The sequence below is a fragment of the Aegilops tauschii genome, chromosome 4 (assembly GCF_002575655.3).
Source record: "Aegilops tauschii subsp. strangulata cultivar AL8/78 chromosome 4, Aet v6.0, whole genome shotgun sequence".
Classification (NCBI taxonomy): Eukaryota; Viridiplantae; Streptophyta; class Magnoliopsida; order Poales; family Poaceae; genus Aegilops; species Aegilops tauschii.
The window spans coordinates 307,663,676-307,669,302 of record NC_053038.3 but is presented as its reverse complement, the minus strand read 5'-3'; the positions used below and the strand labels follow the sequence as shown (position 1 = coordinate 307,669,302).

General features: G+C 40.4%; 1 non-coding gene across 1 annotated transcript; it reads left to right on the top strand.

The window, feature by feature from the left end:
- Positions 1–1,406: 1,406 nt before the first annotated feature.
- On the top strand, positions 1,407–4,523 carry LOC109732694 (uncharacterized). Its single transcript, XR_002225443.4, has 3 exons — positions 1,407–1,751; positions 1,863–3,856; positions 4,031–4,523. It is a non-coding gene; the product is annotated as an uncharacterized protein (transcript).
- The last annotated feature ends 1,104 nt before the right edge of the window (positions 4,524–5,627 follow it).

Below are 5,627 nucleotides of genomic sequence, written 5' to 3'. Positions count from 1 at the left end.
CAATACCTAGATCTATTTGTGTTTTTATGCCTAGCTAAGGGCGTTAAACAATAGCGCTTGTTGGGAGGCAACCCAATTTTATTTTTATTCTTTGATTTTTGGTTCTGTTTTGAAATAAATAATTCATCTAGCCTTTGGTTAGATGTGTTTTTGTGTTTTAATTAGTGTTTGTGCCAAGTAAGACCTTTGGGATGGCTTACGGTGATAGTTGATTTGATCTTGCTGAAAAACAAAAACTTTTGCGCTCAGGAAAACAATTCTAATTTTTAACATAAGCGTGATAAAATACTGATTCTTTTTGAAGAAGATTTAAACAAATTTCCCAGGTTTTCCTAAATTTTCAGAATTTTTGGAGTTACAGAAGTATTCTAGAGTTATAGATTACTACAGACTGTTCTGTTTTTGACAGATTTTGTTTTCTATGTGTTGTTTTTCTTATTTTGATGAATCTATGGGTAGTATCGGGGGGTACGAACCATGGAAAAGTTGGAATACATTAGATATTACACCAATATAAATAAAGAATGAGTTCACAATAGTACCAAAAGTGGTGACTTATTCTCTTATACTAACGGAGCTTATGAGATTTTCTGTTGAGTTTTGTGTTGTGAAGTTTTCAAGTTTTGGGTAAGGATTTGATGGACTAAGGAATAAGGAGTGGCAAGAGCCTAAGCTTGGGGATGCCCAAGGCACCCCAAGGTAATATTTAAGGAGAACCAAGAGCCTAAACTTGGGGATGCCCCGGAAGGCATCCCCTCTTTCGTCTTCGTCTATCGGTAACTTTACTTGAGGCTATATTTTTATTCACCACATGATATGTGTTTTGAGTGGAGCGTCTTGTACGATATGAGTCTTTACTTTTTAGTTTTCCACAATCATCCTTGCTGTACACACTTTTTGAGAGGGGCACACATGAATCGTGATTTATTAGAATATTCTATGTGCTTCACTTATATCTTTTGAGCTAGGCAATTTTGCTCTAGTGCTTCAGTTATATCTTTTTAGAGCATGGCGGTGGCTTTATTTTGTAGAAATTATTGAACTCTCATGCTTCACTTATATTATTTTGAGAGTCTCTAAACAGCATGGTAATTTGCTTTGGTTATGAATTTAGTCCTAATATGATAGACATCGAAGAAGGATATAATAAAAACTTTCATATAAAGTGCATTGAATATTATGAGAAGTTTGATTCCTTATGATTGTTTTGAGATATAGAGATGGTGATATTAGAGTCATGCTAGTGAGCACTGGCGGAGCTACTCACGGGCAAAACTGTGTCGTGGCCCGCCCTGCAAAATCGCGAAAAAATATATATACATGTGCGACATAGCCCAAACACACAGCCCACATGATGGCCAGCCCACTACGCTCCATAACACAAAGGGTCAAAGGCGTTCCAGTCCAACAGTCAACAGAACAGCTGCCTAATCCATCCCCTGTTCGCGTACTTCACTAGGGCACGTCACCGGACGGCGGCGGAGGACCAGCAGCTGGCGCGGCCACAGCTAGTCGGAGCTAACCTCAACTCTGCTGCCAGTGGCAATCCATCCCTCATCCACCATCTGATGTGGCAGCACTAGCTGCGGCGGCGAGCCGGCCAGTGGGCAGTGGCGACCCGGCAGCGGCGGCAAGCAGAGCAACGAGCGGCGACTGGAATTGAGCTACTGGCCGCTACGAGGACGACCATTCCAGCATCATTGCCGTGATGTAGACGACCCAAGAGGACAACGAGCAGTCAATTTCGTCAGGTAAATTTCTCTCTTGAATTGTTTCCCCAATTTCAGCTGTACGGGTCAAAGTAAATCTGAAATCAGAGTGAGAAATTTTCAGTCAGCTGATCCTTACAAACTGTAATTTAGGTGCATCTGTCATGGGCAAAGCTAGTCAGCAAAGAATTGATTTAGTTTTTAAAAGGAAAAGAGATGATACAAATGAAGTTGAGGAGGATCCTTCACCACCTGCAGATCATCCAATTCCTCTACACTTGGTTGAATTGGAGCAACAGCAGAACCAAAATGGTCTTCAACAAAATCAACCGGTTCTATTTAAAGGTATCGAATTCTTGCAGCGCGACCCAGGATTACGCCCGCAGATTTGGCAATATCCACCAGAGCAAAGAGATAGTGTGCGGCGAGCATATTTATTGTTGACTGCTATGCAACCCCGTCTACAGAATTATGAACCTTCAGGTGAAATAGGGCATCAGCGCTGCTTCAAGTACAATTGGTTTGCTCAATTCCCCTCATGGCTAGAGTATTCAGAGGACAAACATCGTGCGTATTGTCTATATTGCTTTGTCGCCAGCAAAAAAGAAAGTACAAGAGGTGGTTCTCATGTATTCACAGTCGATGGCTTTGATAGTTGGAAGAGGGTTAATTGTGGAAAACATTGTGCATTTTTAACCCACATAGGTTCTGGTCCATGCTCATCTCACAACAATGCAGTCACAGAATGTCATGCCTTACTCAATCAACCATGCCACATAGAAAATGTGATGGTAGCAAAGGACAAGGAGAAAGTAGAAAGAAACTGTTTGCGTTTGAAAGTCTCAATTGCAGTTGTCAAGTGGCTCGCACGTCAAGCTTGTGCTTTTAGAGGGCATGATGAAAGACCTCAGTCCAAAATTAAAGGAATTTTTCTTGAAATGGTGGAGCTTCTCGCAGAATTCAACCCCGAGGTTGCCAAAGTTGTGATGGGGAATGCTCCGTATAATTCAAAGTACACATCACCTGATATTCAAAAGGAGATATTGAGTATATTTGCATGTAAAATCAGGAAGCATATCCGCGAGGAAATTGGAGATTCTAAGTTCTCCATTTTAGTGGACGAAACATGTGATGTAGCAAAGAGAGAGCAGATGGCGCTGATTCTCAGGTTTGTCGATAAAGGTGGTGTTTTGCAAGAGAGATTCTTTGACTTGATACATGTAGAAAACACAAGGTCTTTGACACTTAAAAATAAGCTGACCTATGTCTTATCAAACCATGGTTTTGACATCCAGAACCTTCGGGGACAAGGTTATGACGGGGCTAGTAATATGAGAGGTGATTTGAATGGACTACAAGCTCTATTTCTCCAAGAATGCCCATATGCTTATTATGCGCATTGTTATGCCCATCGCTTGCAGCTTGCTCTTGTTGATGCATCCAAAGAAGTGGTTCCTATTTCCCAATTCTTTCAGAAATTGGTGTGTCTCGTAAACACCGTTAACTCCTCTTAGAAGCGCCATGATGAGCTCCACCATGCGCAGCTTGTTGAACTAGAAAATGCAATCGCTATTTCTAGCATAGAGACAGGGCGAGGTTTAAACCAGATCCGCAACCTTAAGAGACCAGGAGACACAAGGTGGGGTTCTCATTTTGGTTCAGTTTACAGTCTTTTGAAGATGTTTGATGCTGTTGTTTCTGTTATCCAAGATATAGCTGCTGATAGATCCATTGGCTCAATTCGTGCGGATGCAGACACTTGTTTTAGCTACTTGTCCTCCTTTGAGTTCATATTTATCTTATGTTTGATGAAAGAAATATTTGAGATAACTGAACTACTTGGTCAAGCCTTACAGAAGAAGTCACAAGATATTGTGAATGCTGTTCGTCTAGTGTCCTCGACAAAAGAGCGTCTTCAGCAGCTGACATCAGATGATGGATATGCAGAATTTATTGTCATGGTTATTGAGTTATGTACAAACCATTCCATAGACATTCCTAACTTTGAGGAAACTTACATCTTGCGTGGTGGGCGTGCCTGTCATCAGCCTGATCAGTTCACCAAGGAGCATTACTTTCGAGTGGAAATATTCTTTGCAATGATGGATACTCAACTGTTTGAATTAAATTGAAGGTTCAATGAGAAGGTAATGGATCTTCTATCTACTAGTGCTACCTTGATTCCTAGAAACAGATTTAGAGACTTCAAAGCTAGTGATATATGTGAGATGGTGAAAAAATACTACCCAGCTGACTTCTCATAGCAAGATATATATGGATTAGAACTATAACTAAAACACTATGTTTTGGATGTTTCTAAGGATGAAGATATGAAAAATATATCAACCTTAATTGATCTTTGCCGATGCCTTGTGGAGACAGGAAGACATAATATCTTTAATTTGATTGAAAGGCTACTACGTTTGCTCATTACCCTCCCAGTTTCTATGGCGAGTGCTGAACGTGCATTTTATAGTATGAAGATCATTAAAACAAGGTTGCGGAATAAGATGGAAGATGATCATCTTGCCAACAACTTGCTAGTTAGCATAGAGGGTGAAATTCTGGAGAAATACAGCTATGAACACATCATTGATGTCTTTAGAAGCATTGCGGATCGGAAAGCTGATTTATAGTATGTAACACCATGATGGTCAAGAGTCAAGACTGATGCTAAACTATTATGGCTTCTTTTGCTTAGTACTAGTATATATGTACATAAATATGTGTGTGCATCTTGTAATCAATGAGAACAAGTATGTAGCTCTGTACTGATTATGCCTACTGAAATAGTATATGGTTCCAATTTTAAAATTTTGTGTGCTCTTCAGTAACTTGGCCCGCCCAGTTTTTTCCTTGTAGCTCCGCCACTGCTAGTGAGTAATTGTGGATTGTAGAAATACTTGTGTTAAAGTTTGTGATTCCCGTAGCATGCACGTATGGTGAACCTTTATGTGATGAAGTCGGAGCATGATTTATTTATTGATTGTCTTCCTTATGAGTGGCGGTCGGGGATGAGCGATGGTCTTTTCCTACCAATCTATCCCCCTAGGAGCATGCGAGTAGTACTTTGTTTCAACGACTAATAGATTCTTGCAATAAGTATGTGAGTTCTTTATGACTAATGTTGAGTCCATGGATTATACGCACTCTCACCCTTCCACCATTGCTAGCCTCTCTAGTGTCGCGCAAATTTCGCCGGTACCATACACCCACCATATACCTTCCTCAAAACAGCCACCATACCTACCTATTATGGCATTTTCATAGCCATTCCGAGATATATTGCCATGCAACTTTCCACCATTCCGTTTATTATGACACGTTCCATCATTGCCATATTGCTTTGCATGATCATGTAGTTGACATTATATTCGTGGCAAAGCCACCTTTCATAATTCTTTCATACATGTCAGTCTTGATTCATTGCACATCCTGGCACACCGCCGGAGGCATTCATATAGAGTCATATTTTGTTCTCGGTATCGAGTTGTAATTCTTGAGTTGTAAGTAAATAAAAGTGTGATGATCTTCATTATTAGAGCATTGTCCCATGTGAGGAAAGGATGATGGAAGCTATGATTCCCCCACAAGTCGGGATGAGTCTCTGGACTTTACAAAAAATAAAAGAGGCAAAAGAAGCCCATTCAATAAAAATGAGAGAAAAGAGAGAAGGGGCGATGTTACTATCCTTTTACCACACTTGTGCTTCAAAGTAGCACCATGATCTTCATGATAGAGAGTCTCCTATGTTGCAACTTTCATATACTAGTGGGAATTTTTCAAACTTGGCTTGTATATTCCAATGATGGGTTCCTCAAATTGCCCTAGGTCTTCGTGAGCAAGCGAGTTGGATGCACACCCACTTAGTTTCTTTTTGAGCTTTCATACACTTATAGCTCTAGTGCATCCGTTGCA